This window comes from Rattus norvegicus, chromosome 8 (genome assembly GCF_021556685.1).
Source record: "Rattus norvegicus strain SHRSP/BbbUtx chromosome 8, alternate assembly SHRSP_T2T, whole genome shotgun sequence".
NCBI lineage: Eukaryota > Metazoa > Chordata > Mammalia > Rodentia > Muridae > Rattus > Rattus norvegicus.
The window spans coordinates 39624915-39638898 of record NC_141541.1 but is presented as its reverse complement, the minus strand read 5'-3'; the positions used below and the strand labels follow the sequence as shown (position 1 = coordinate 39638898).

The following is a 13984-nucleotide window of genomic DNA, read 5'->3' as shown; positions in this document are numbered from 1 at the left end:
TGACACACGTGTATGGTACCTGTGGAGGTCGTAAGGGCATTAGATCCCTTGGAACTGGAGTTACAGATGGTTGTGAACCACCAAGTTATGGCTAGAAACTGAACCCATGTTTTTTTTTTTTTTTTTTTTTTTTGCAAGAGCAACAAATACCCTTAACTACTGAGCCACCTCTCCAGTGGCCTCTCTTATATTTTAAGACAGGGTTACTCATTGAATCTAGAGCTTGCCGCTTAGGATAGAGTCTGGGATCTGCCTGTCTCTGCTACCCCACTCTTGACCAGATCTGGGGTTATAGACCTTCCTCCAAACCTGGCTTTTTACATGGGCGATTGGGATCAGAGCTTAAGTCTTCATGCTAGCAAGGCAAGACCTTTATCCCCTCCCCACCCAGCCATCCAGCCACCTTCCCAGCCTCCTTGGCTCTTTCTTTTTGGCTCCCTCCTTAGGTTTGCTCATGCCAGGTATTTCCCATTCTCCACACCATGCATTCAAAAGTGTACTCAGCTGCCATCAGAACTCTCCCACATCCGACTGGGTCTCAGGTATCCCAGGTTGGCACTGAACTCACTGTGTAACCAAGCATGACCTTCAACTTCTGATCTTTCTGGTCTGAGTGTTGGAATTCCAGGGTGTGCCACCATGCCAGGTTTCGTGCAGTGACAGGGAAGCCTTCATGCATGCTAAGCAAGCACTGTACCAGTGAGGCACATCTCTAGTGCCAGAGTCATCACGATCAGTTGCCTTTCACCGTTATAGCTCAGCATGTCTGTTTCAAACTTTCCATCTCTGCTGCAAGACCTGTTCCTCCTTCTCCATATTCTATCTGGGGAAGTGGCCCCGGTGTTCAGTTACTAAGACAGCCATCTACCTAGCGTTGCCTTTTGGCTTCCACTCTCTTCATGTTGCATGGCTAGACAGCCTGTTTGAATCTCTGGAACCTTGCTCTAGCTTGTCTCTCCTTTTCTACTCCCACCCACTCCCTGGTTTGGGAAGTCACTGTTCCTAGCTTGGGTTATAATGCCTTGCCCTTCTCCAAGACCTCCATCCCACCCCTGTGTCCTCTACGCTTCTTCAAAGCGATGATCACAGAATCTGCTCATGCACTCATGGTCGGTGCCATGCAACAAGGCCTTCAGGTTTTTCTCTGAGGCCTTAGCTGAACTGGGCAGTTCCTCTTTCTCAACTGTAGCCCGTTTTTGTGACACTCCCTCTCCTGAGAGAAACCTTTTCACAAGTCTACCCTAGGCAGGATCCCATGATCTTCCTCTATCAGCCCAGAGGCTATTCTTTGCCTTATTGACTCCTGCTCTTTCTTTAAGACTTAGAACATTATCACAGACACTGTCACTCCTGACCCCTGCTGTCTTCTTCCTCCTCCAGCCTCTGTACTACTTGGAGACCATGTGCCACCTCCATAGGTCCATGTGGCACATGCCATCTGTTGGCTCCACTGATCTACAAGCTGCTGAAGGGCCTTGGGCACACTTGGCTTTCTGTCACCCATTCTTAAAATATGACCAGCCCATGCTTAGAAGATGTTTGGTGCCTTGTGCCCTGCTCCATCCTGACCACACCAGAAGAATCCTCCCTCTTGGGCACGTGAACATTTCCTTGTTGCCTCTACCGTGCATCTTACCTATGTGATACTCATCTCTGTGATAGTGACTTGTGAGCTTGTTTCAAGCCTTCTGCAGTTCTGGAGCAGAGGTCTTGTCATTTCTTTGTGTTGCTTTTATTACGTAGTGCTTTTCCTTGGATACAATCACGGGGAAATAGTCCTCGTATGAACAGTAGCTTACAGAACAGAGAAGTGCTTCTGGATCCCTTACAGACATCGTTTGATTCTCTGACAAGGCTGTATAAAGCACATGCAGAAATTATGCACATCGTAGAGGGGAAGAGGCCAAAGAACTAAGTTTCTTACTCAGCAACACACAGCCCACTAAGTAGTGGAGCTGGACTGTATGTACCTTAGGTTCCCAGATTTATCACAGAATGCCCCAAAATGTAGACTTAAAAAAATACTTGTTATGTTAGTACATTAGTATCTCAGCCTTAAGTTCACGTTTAATAGGGCATCCTATATTTTATCTGGCAAGCCTGTAGATGAGCTAATCATAGCATGTGATTTAAGTAATATAGGTGTCTTCCCTCCTTCCTTCTAACCCTCTCTATCTCTATTTTGGTCTACACGAAGAAGATTTGGGAAAGGATATAAAAGGAACATTCCAGGCTATGGAATGTGTTACGGTTAGTATCTAGAAATTTCTTTTTTTAAAAGCTATTATTCATAATCATAAAGTTAATTCTGCAATCTAATTGGAGGGTGCCTTAGCTATTGTTCTGTTGATATGAAAAGACACCATGACCAAAGCAACCTATAAAAAAGTATTTAATTGGAGGCTTGCTAACAGTTTGAGGTGGTAAGCCCATGACCATCATGATAGATGCGGCAGCAAGCAGGCAGGCATGGGGCTGGAACAGCAGCTGAGAACTTGTATCAGTCTGCTCCACAGCAGAGAGGCAGGGAGAGACCGGGCCTGGCATGGACTTCTGAAACCCCAAAGCCCACCCCCAGTAACATGACTCATCCACAAGGCCACACCTCCTAATCCTTCTCAAACAGTTCTACCAACTTCGAACCAAGCATCCAAATACACAAGCCTGTGGAGGCCATTCTCATTCAAACCATCACAGAAGGAAAGGAGGAAAACACGGAGTCCAAAGAGTTGCGGTGAGAACGCAAAGACTGTGAGGTATTGTGGGCAGATGGGCTAGAGGGGTGCTCTCCTGAGCTGTGGAAGAATGGTCTGCTGTTAGGATGCACATAAGCACAATATCAGACTGCCCACTGGCAGCTCTGGTGAGCTTCTTGTTAGCCTCCATTACTGGACTCAAAGCATTCTGTGGCTTCCACAATGTTCATGCTATCTTTAACCTTCCCAAAGAACACAAGCTAGCCATCTGACCTCTCAGTCTTGGAAGTGCAGAGGGCAGCGGTGTCTGGAAAACTTGGGTCTGAAAATTTCAAATGCCCAGGTATTTAAGGTTTGGTCTCTAGATTAGTTGTTACCGGGGGTGGTGGGAATCTATGGGAGGTCTTTGGGTTATCAGGAGCATATTCGAGGAAAGCATTGTAGGACCCCAGCCTTTTCCTCTTCCTCTTTCATTTCCTGGGCTTGAAGTGATTATTTTGCCCCACCCTGATGTGTCAGCCACAGGCAGAGTGACAGGACCAACAAGGTCATGGACAAAACCTTCTGAGACGGAACAAAACCAACCCCTTTCTCTTAGCAAGTTGATTGTTTCTGATATCTGTTAAGGTGACAGTAAGCTGACAACCAGCCAGTCTGTGGCGTGGTTGCACAGACACGTGGGGTGATAAGAAGAGGAGAGTGTGGAGAGGGAAAGAGATGTAGGCTTCAAGTGATGCTGTATGGATTGGAGGACGCTGTGCTAGAGTCTGCATTTTACCTCTGCCCCTAACACAGATGGGGACTTTGCACCAGCAGGTTTCTGAGGTCACTTTCAGAGGTTCAGGACACTGGGAAGCCGACTTTAGTTTGGACCTTATGCTGCTGGGGAGAAACAAGCGAGGCTTGAGATGAGGTAGGGTGTCTAACTGGCTTCATCATGCACTGCTCAGTTCCCTAGCTGTCTGTGATGGATACCTATTAGAGACACTACAGTAGCTGATTCACAGGGTTGGTATACTGATTAATGAGCAGATGCAATGTCTATAAACATGCCACACCCCAGAGTTTTCCACCATGGTGAGAACTCAGTACATTAGAGTTCTTAGTGGTATTGCCTACTCGATAAGTAACTGCATATGTGTGAAGAGCCTTGCTTCAACCTCTTGTTCTGTTACTATCTTGTTCTGTGTTCTGGAGCCAGTCCCCCTCCCGAGACGGAATGGTAGATACTTGCCCTTGAGCACCCACACAACTGTGCTAATGAGGAGGTAACAGAAGCAGTAGGGGTGCCTAGGGAGCAGGGTCAAGGAAGACAGATACTGTCAGGGACAAAGAATCAACAGTTCCCCGTTTTCCCTTTCGGGGAACGGAGGGAACAGTCTGTGTATTTTCAATAAAACCTCAAAACAATATATGAGCTGTCTCACCAGGGAGGGGCTGTTTGAGAGTAGATGGCTGTTTTTATTAATTTAGCAAGCAAACAAATCAGAGAAAGCTTGTGAAGCTGGGGGAGAGTGGGGGGGGGCAAGAGGGCTGAGTAGCGAACCATAGACGGACCCAAAGCCCTTGCTCGTGTGCAGGTGGCCAGCTCCTGGTGGTGGTGGGCAGATGTTGGGTGGGCAGTGAGTGTGGGAAGGCTTGTGTGCTTTTTGTCCCATGCACAGCATAGACAGGGTAATGGAGAGGAAGGTTTGGGTAAGGAAGGCAGGGAATAGCTAGAGGGGTTCTATCGCCCTCTAAACCCTGTTGCAGGTTCTAGCTCCTCCCTTGGGTTCGGCTCCTGTGTGATCATGGGGACCTCCTAGAGCATTCCCTCTCAGGGTTTGTTGCTTTCTGTCTACTTCTGACCCTGACCTTATTTTAGGGTCTTCTTCTCATTTGTTGGGCCAATTTAATTCAGTAACCTCATATAGTGGGTCCCACAGAAGTATCTCATTTTACATCTGGGAAAATTGTAGCCAAGACTGGCCAGCCCACTTGTGGCAAGTCACACTGCTGTCACTGGGAGCCAGAGATCTGGTCTACTCCTAATGGTGGCGCTCAAGGATCTCCACGCACACTCCTGCAGATTTGCTTCAGTTGTTTTCAAGCCTTGAGGCAGCCATCCTGGGCCCTCAAAAGCCAGGCTGAGACCAGAGTCCCCATTGATCCCATAAATAGAAACCAGAACTGATCTGGTTGGCTTTGCTACAAGCTCCCACCCAGCACATCCACCTCCCAAGGAGGAAAATCAGGCCAGGTGGGGAGACCTTCCCGCCCACAGCCTGGAGCCCTAGAAGCCTTTGCAGAAATCCAAGGGCACAGGAGAAAGGGTCACCTCATTAAAACGCCTAAACAGTAAACACAGGACATGCCAACGATAGTCCTTTTTAAAAGGGCAACTGGGAACACTGCCTTTTGCATTATAAAGTTGTACTTGTTGGAGGACAGAAGGAGGAGGTGGCGGAGTGACCATGAGTGAGGAAGATACAGGGACAGTCAAACACAGAGGAACACGGCCAAACTGGGTGCAGGCTGCTCACCCAAGAAAAAGACAGATGTGAAGGAAGACAGCTGTAAAACCAGTGGCTGCGTGCCCTGGAAGGAAGCCACAGAACTACATTCTCTAGGCCTCCTGCCACAGAAACTCATTGTAGGGAATCCCAGAAAACCACTTAAACGTACCTTTCAACCTCAAGCAAATTTACCAAATCCGCTGCTTGCCAGCATCCCAAAAGGAAAGAACCAGAATCTTATCTCTGACTCAAGCCTTTCTTCCTCAAAGTACAAGTCTCTGGGTTTGCGAGAGGGTAACGAATGAGTTTAGGATTCTTTATGAGCCCAGGTTTTAATTCTCCTCTCCAGCTCGGTCTGACACGGTTTTGAGTTTTCTCCTTGCAGTTTGCGGCAGGAGTATGTGTTTCTCTGCAGAGGCTCGTGGGTTTTGAGCCTCATTCTGTGAAGAGAGAGTACATTTTACAGGTGGACTGGCCAGCTCTGAAGTCTTTTAGGGTGCTGTGATGCAGGGGGAGACTTCAAAAAGCTGAAAGCTCTTTGAAGCTGCAGGACACCTTTGAAGACACTTGCTTCGGGGTTACCACAAGTTTGACCCCAATAGAGAGGGCAGAGGAAGGTTAGCTGGGAGGGTCTGGAACCAAATCCATATCCTCTCCTCTTCCCCCTTCCCCTTTTCTCCTTCTTTTCTTTCCCCCTTCTTCTCAGGGGTTCGCTAGGCAGCCCAGGCTGACCTTGAACTTGAGTGTAGAGACAACAGCTGCATATGGCGATTCCTGGCTAAGATTCTGGGTGTGAGCATTGGAAACAGAACCAGATGAAACGATGAAGGAGAAGAGGGGAGCTAAGAGGTCTCAGTGGCCCAGAGAGTAGTCTCATTCTGGGGCAGCAAGGACTAATATTTGTACCCTGTGGGGGCCAGCTTTGGAAGTGAACTTTTTGTCTATAGGAAGAATCCAACAGGCAGTGGTTGGGTGGTTTCCAGTACTTTGGCATTGAGGATAATGAGTTCTGCTCTGGGAAGGGAAACCTGGGTGGCAGAACACACGGGGCTCACAGGGTGGGGCTCACAGGGTGGGGCTCACAGGGTGTGGCTCACAGGGTGAAGGACAACATCCTCCCTGCCTACAGTGTGAACTTATCCAGCACTCTCCAGGTGTGAAGTGGGCTGCACTCATACCGTGTGTTCTTGCATCAGAGAGTAAGCCCTGGATACGCAGAACTTGGTTACTGGGGGAAGAGAGAAGCCTCTAGTCTCCTCCCACAGCTCCAATGAGCTGTGTTTGCTAGGGATAGGCTTCCAATCTGCCCCCATATCCCTGCTAGCATTTTTAGCATTGATGGGGCTAGGCTACCCCAGGGGGAGCAGGAAAAGGTGTAGCATAATGGAAATTCTGCATAACACTCACCTTCCGGAGCCTCAGTGAGCTCGTAGGTAGGCGGAGCCAGCGCGTGCCTCCTTGGGGAGGGAGTTAAGCAGAGAAATAGTGGCAGGGGGAAGGGCATGTCTGTACTCTGCTGTGGGCGTGGCCAGCTGCTCCGCATATTAGGTCAAGCAGTGCTTGAACACCCTCTGGTCAGGTGAGCTGCTCTCTCAGGGAACTCAGGGGCAGGGAAACTGAAGCCAGATGCACAGGTACAGTGGCAGGAGCCATGGAATCACCTGGTGAAGATGGCCATGAGTGACGGCTTCAGATCCACATGGAATGTCACGGACGGCTGGTGGCCGTAGGGTGCCAGCCGCGGGTGGATAGACTGGCCCACACAGGGAAATGTTCCCTCAGTTTTCAGCATGTTTCTACTGACATTCTATTTTTGCGGTAGTAGATGCTGGCCCTGGGCTGGACCCATCCCTAGTCACCTCTCATCTGCTGGGACTGTTCTAATAACGAGGATAAAAGGAATAAATAAGTTTAAAATTTATTATTATTATATTACTTATTTGTGTGTGTGTGTGTGTGTGTGTGTGTGTGTGTGTGTGTGTGTGTGTGCGCGCGCGCGCGTGTGTGTGTGTGTGTGTGTTGAGATCAGAGGGACACCTTTGGGGAGCCAGCTCTCTCCTTCTACAGAATGGGACCTGGCACTCAATTTCTGGTCATCAGTCTTGGTGGTAAGCACCTTTACCTGCTGAGCCATCTAGACAGTCTGGGAAGAGGATTTTAATCTTGCCCTCTTGGGTTTAGGTGAGGTACTTGTCCATTTGACCCCAGTGGGGGTCAAACAACCTGGTAGTGTGAGGGCCTTAGGGTGGATGCACAGGGGGGATGTCTCCTGCCTGGTTAGCAGCTTCATGGGTGAGCATTTCCTTCTTAGGATTCTAAAGTCTCAGACCCTTTACTGAAGCAAGAGGGCTGTGTAGTGCCAGCTAACAGAGTTGTTCCTGATCTGCTGCCCGGGGGAGAGGGGAATGATGCTCTAGGTAATCTCAGATTCAGCCACCATTCACGAGTGACACGTAGCGTCTGCTCATACTTCTCTTCTCAAGCTTCTCTTAGACCACCTGCTCCCCACAACCTCCAAGCACCCCCTCCCACACCCACGCCATGATACCCCATGGCCTCTAAGGCTCCACTGCATCTGGGCCTAGTGGATGTGTGCAACCTTGCCCTGTGAGGGGAGGATCACATGGCTGTTTCTTTCAGATTGCAGCCAGGCCTTCCAGACCTTGGAATCAAGCTCTGTAGTGTTTTCTTCCTGGAAGGGCTTTCCCGTCCTGCTCTGACCTGTGGACACCTATGTGACTATCAGGTTTTGTACAGGTATCTCCACTGACCTCTACTCTGTGACTGGAAGACAGAGACCAGTCTGGCCCACATGTATATCCCGTCATTGTACCCCAGCTCTGAGCACAGCTGTAGGAGGGCTCTCTCTGTCTCACAACTGCATGGGAGTCACCAATGTAGCTTCCACGAGGGCATCCTTCTTGTTTCTCTTTGTACTTCCTGCCCCACTTGGAGTACCTATACTGAGCAGGTGCTTAGCCACTGAGTGCCGATAGAATGGGAGGAAGAGGTCCCTTGTGCAGGGCAACTTCTAGAAAAGGATCCTCTGCAAGACTCAGAGGAACACTCTTAAGTTCTGAGTCCCTGTTCTACTCTGGGAGGTTCCATTAGCTCCAGTCTATGATGGGCTCATAGTCCAATTTGAGAAGCAGGATTTGAAATCCATAAGGAATTACTACTTCTGAAATGGCTGCGGGCACCTGAATTGCTGTGACTTTGTGACAAAGACAGCTGGCTTTGCTGAGACTTTGGATAAGTACCTTCCCTTCTTCACTTTCAACTAGCCCTTTCTCTGGGGCTCACAGGCCGGGTCTAACAACCCTTTCTCAGCAGCTTCTTTTAACTGCTTCCTTCTCCACCCTCCCTTTCCCTTTGGTTAGCGGCCAACTTGCCCTGGAAAGTGTTCTGCGCATGGTGGACATGCTATAAAAAGAGGATGGCATTAGGTTGCTTTGGGCATTCTGGGATGAGGCCGCATTAGAATATATTCAGCTCAGATCTGTATCACTGTCCCCTGACAAGCCTAGGATGTAAGGGCCATGCATGCATATCGGTCCACATGAAATTGTGCCGCTTGAGAACCGACTGTGAGCTGCTCTGAGGAGGGGTCTGATAAGGGGTTGTGGGACTGGATATGTCTTAATGTCACTGGCAGCTCTTATGAAGAACTTTAGTGTGTTTGTGGTGAAAGGCATGGGCAACCCACATCTGGTGTGTGTGTGTGTGTGTGTGTGTGTGTGTGTGTGTGAGAGAGAGAGAGAGAGAGAGAGAGAGAGAGAGAGAGAGAGAACAGGAGAAGCAAGGCACTTTCCCTTTCTGAACCTGTTTCAGACTCATTAATTTGCACCCCCCAGATACATTTAGGAGACTGGGGAGCAGGGAGGTCAGTGCAGAGGCATCCGCCATTGTGCCTGTCCACTAGACAGGAATGGTGAATACACCGTTCAGGCTCTCAGGCCCCAGAAGTCTGGCTGCTGTTTCGAGGAGTAGAACGAGAGCATCTGGCCTTGATTGGAATGTCACACTGTTGCTGGCTGTGTGGCCATGGCTAGGTCACTCTGAGCCTGGCTGGGCTGCAGGAAGCCACAAGATGGACTACTTGCTGGGAAGGACTGGTGTGCAGGTTCTTAGAAGATGGCATATGTCAATGCCCAGTAGGGCATGGTACGTGCCTATCCCCACTCTCTGGCCATTCCTCCTGGGCAATGGTTCTGCCTCCTGTGGCTCCACCCAGATGGTGATCCTGGGGTCCAACACTCAAAGCCAGAAGTAGGCCTTGGGACAGACAGGAAGAGCCTCTGCTTTCTACCAGAGCCCACGGTTGGGAGGAGACAGACAAACGCTGCAAAGCAGGGGTGATACATAGATGCTGCAAACCCCCCCCCCAGGCTACCTGCCCCGGGTAGACTGACAGGTGTCCCCTCGGAGATGAGGTAAAGCTGTGGATGTTGTGTCCATCTCATAGAAGAGAGAATGGGCACCTGCGATTGTCCTGAACCTGAGTCCCAAGGACGGACCCAAGTGCTCAGAGCACTGCTTCTTGGGCTGTGGGTAGACTGTCACTTCCGGGAACTTTAGTGTCTGCATCTGCAAAGTGGACAGGTCAGAGAGTGCCATCTGAAGAAACACGCTCACGCATGCAAATGTGCGGCTCCTGTGGGGGCTCACTGGGAGCTGCTCACATCCCTTCCTACTACAGGCTTTGAATGAGCTCAAGACCCTGGAGCTCTGGATAAAGCCTGCTGTGGCTCCTGCTCCCACCAGGGCTGCTCTTTGACCTTTCTATGATGTTCTGTCATTAGGTAAGGCCATCAAAGGGCACCTGCCCACACGCATCCCACAGAGAGGCTCCTGGTGATGCAGAGTGGCTGACAGCATGGAAGCCCCTCAGGACTAGCGCAGTCCCATCTCCTCCTCCTATCTGGATTAGCATAGATCAGGGAACTGGCCCAGAGATGTTAAGCGACTTGTCTAAATCCACACAGCAAGTTGTCTCCCAGGTGTTCCCACGGCACAAATTTGGGGTTTGAAAGGATGAGTTCAGACTCAGACTTTTATTTTCCTATTTGCCTTCATTGAGCCAAAAATGTCCCTCCCCATCCCGTGCACGCTTCAGTTTCCTCTCAGCTCATAAAGTACATGAGTAGCTTATGGATGGGCGTGTTTATATAGAGAAGCTGTTCTCTGTCCAGTCTCCTTCCTCACTGAGTGGGGGAGGGAGATGGACTCAGGATGTAGTATAAGAGACTCAGGTTAGACAGCAGCAAGTACTTTTGGAAACCCAGCAGGAGGGAGAGGCCCAGCTCCTCCTTTTTCCCCCCTCCACACTTTCGTTTGTTTTGATTTGTTGGGGGTGAGTTGGATGCTACCTGGCAGAAGGAGTCTGAGGCAGGGGGATGGATTTGGTGGCTTCTCAGTGCCTCTCTTAGCTTCTGTCCACTTGTAGGGTGCTCATTGGCTTTTCTAGAGTCCCTGGCCTGCTCTGAGTCAGCCTCTGTTTGGTCTTGGCAAGTTGCTTCTGCTTGTAGAGGAAGAAGGGGCAGGGGTGGGGAGAGGGGCTAGGAAGTGAGGAGGGGCCATGGAGGATATAGGACGAGGCTGCTGGAGTCTCTGCCAGGCAGCTATGGGGAACAGGCTTTTCTATCCCTCACTTCCCTTGACTCCATTTCAAACTCCAATCAACAGCCTCACGATAGGGCTTCCCTGCTTGTGGCTTGTGCCTCAGTGCTTGTTCATCACCGTTCTGGTGGGTCTCTGGTGGGCTGACAGAAGAGACTGGCTCCTTGCCTTCCTGCTTGGAGTCTTCCTGACCTTCCCCATCACTCATGCTGGAGAGGTGGCTGAAAAAACTGAACAGGCATGTATGACACTGACACTGCCCTTCCAGTAATGACTGATACCCAGGAAATGTGGGTGCAGGAATGAGGTCAGACACAGAGCAGAACTTCCTAATACTGTGATTTGTGGGTAGCATGGCAGACCAGCAAGGGAGAGGCATTTGTCCTGGTGCACGCTTTAGTCTTCTATTCCGTTCCCATGACTCAAAGGCAGCCCAGTGGAGGCAGAGACTGCTTAACACAGGAACAGTGGGAGTCAGAGTTGGAGCCTGAATTACAGGCCCACATGGTTTCCTCAGCTCCTGTGCTCACAGTTTTCAGTGCCCCATTCACACAAACACAATGACTGTCAGTTGCCAACCAAGATAGGCCTACCCTCAGGATCCTTTTCTGGTTTAGACTGTGGGCAGGGACCTGATATCTCTCCTTCTACTTGAGGCTTGGAGCAGGGAAGCCAGTGAGGCATTTGTCTCAGGCACGAAATTTAAGGGCCCATGCCTAACCTCTGGAAAAAGATGGATGTCCTAATACAAATGTTTAAAATAGTCCCCACCTCCGAAATATTCACAGCAACAAAAAAAGCACAATTAAACAAAGGCAGGAAGCTGAAGTCACGGTCGGTGTTAAAGGTGGCCCTCTGAGTGGGTGAAACAACCACACGGGAGGTTCTACAGTGGGAATGAGGTTAGCAAGTGGGATTGGTATCATGAATTTTGCAACCATACTTGCCTGGGAAACTGAGCTAGTTCATTCGATTTTTGCTGTAAACACAATACTTACGTTTACAATAAGGTTGTGAATTTCGAAATATTGGCTTTAACTATCTCAATATTCTTAAGACTACTTAAATGTTCTCGGGGAAAATTTACCTATTAGGAGGTACGTAAAAAAAAAAAAAGGGACACAAGGTTTTCCTTTTGCCTCAGGCTCTGTTAGGGCTCAGTTCAGCCTCAAGGGAACTCCATCTCTGTTTAAATGTTGGATGTCTTGTTCATTGGAGGCTTTTGCACTCATTTTGATTTTTAAAGATTTGCCTAATAACGACCTTCCAGGTGGATGGGTGGTATTTGTTTTTTGGTTTTTTGTTTTTGTTTTTTTTTTTCCGGAGCTGGGGACGGAACCCAGGGCCTTGCACTTGCTAGGCAAGCGCTCTACCACTGAGCTAAATCCCCAACCCCTCGTGTTTTTTGACCCTGTACATTTTGTGTCCGAGAATGATGTGTTGCTGTGGCATGTGGGCCTCTTGGGGTATGAGCGTGTGTGTGTGTGTGTGTGTGTGTGTGTGTGTGTGTGTGTGTGTGTGTGTAAATACAGGGTACAGGGAGAACCTGGGGTTGTTCTGCAGAGGTGCAGTGAGCACTAAACTGAGTTGTGGGGGTGAGGGAAGAAAGATGGGCTCCCTAGTCAGTAGCTGGTTCCCAGCTCGCCCATCAGGTCCTCATTAGGCCCAGGAGGCCAAGAAGAGGTCAAGGCCTCTGAGTAACGGCCCAGGCCCAGTCAGGCTAAACTGACCAATTCCAAAGGTGTTGAGCACTCATCCCCTTAGCGGCTCTTCCCATTGAAGGATCCCTGAGTTTTACTTCCGGGGTCTCTGCTCTCACTGGCAGACTCTGTCAAGGCTCATCTTTGAGAGCCCAGTGCTGTTTCCTCAGAAACCCCTGACTTTTCATTCATGGCCCCCTCTCTCTGACTATTCACAGCTCTCACTGCCCCTCCACCCACTGCTCTGCCCCATGGTTGTCTAACACCAGGGCGTGTGTGGGCACATAGGACCACGGCACATGGATGAACATGACCATGGTGTGTGAAGTTCAAGTGACCGCTGTGAGTGTAGATGCAGTGTTCACGTGTGTTAGCCTGACCACTGCCTGCGTGGGCTAGATAGTGTGAGACTGTGTGTATGGGTGAGCCATCTCCTGAGGAAGCTGTCAGCTCTTGTAGGGCCCATCTGGCTGCTCATATGGCGGCACCATACTGACCGATGAGGCATCAAGAGATCTTGTGTCCTCAGAGTGTCACTGCATGACTAGATCCCTGTTGCTGATACATCAGGACCACAAGGAGAGCTCAGAGACCACTTCTGGCCCATCAGAGGTGGGCCTATCAGAGGTGACCTTTGTCACACAGGCCTCCTTGCAGGGCCCATGTATTATGGAATGCCTTTCTGGACCATTCTTTCTCCAAATGTTTGCTTGCCTTACCCTTAATTTCCACAGGTGTCTCTGGTCATGCTGCTTGGAAAGGTTTAATCTGATTATCCATATGAACTGTCACGCCTGTGCCACCCTCTCACATCCTAGGTTTTTTTTTTTTTTTATGGCCCTCATTATAGCATAAGATGGCTTCCTTCTGTCTCCTTGTATTAGAAGCAGCTGTGAGATCATATTTTTCTACTCACTGTTGCGTTCCTAGTGCTGAGAGTGGTGATGGCATACAGTAGGTGTTTAATAGAGGCACTTTAGTTGCGAATTTTAGGGAGAAAGGATTTTTCTAACCTGGCCACGGTTTTCTTGTCAGCATGTGGGTGTCTAGACGTTAGTCCCATAGGAACCGTCACAGCTCACACTAGGTCCTACAGCCTCTGATGTGCATTAAGTTGCTTCTGGTGGCTTTCACATGCATGGTCTCGGTTTGTGTACCTGGCATTCCTGGAGGAAGGCTGTTAGGACCCTGGAGGCTTAAGCTGCAGCCAGAGCCTGTTGTAGAGCAATCCTCCTGGAGCCACGCATCACCATTTCGTCCTCTAGGGTGGTCCTGGCAGTCAGGATGATGTATGCTCTTTGGGGCCCAGGATTGGGCAGTTTCTTGGGAGGTGGCCGTGTCGCTCTCCAGTCTCTCCAGGCTGGGCACTATTCCAGTTGTCAGCCACTGTGCTGTCACTGCTCTTGATTACTTTCCAATGAAGGATGATTATAATAAAGGACATTAATCAGGGAGCATGGTGGCTCACACGTGG

General features: G+C 49.7%; 1 protein-coding gene across 8 annotated transcripts in view; it reads right to left on the bottom strand.

Annotated features, from left to right (window-relative positions):
- Positions 1-13984, bottom strand: part of Kirrel3 (kirre like nephrin family adhesion molecule 3) — a 539739-nt gene that overhangs the window by 50111 nt on the left and 475644 nt on the right.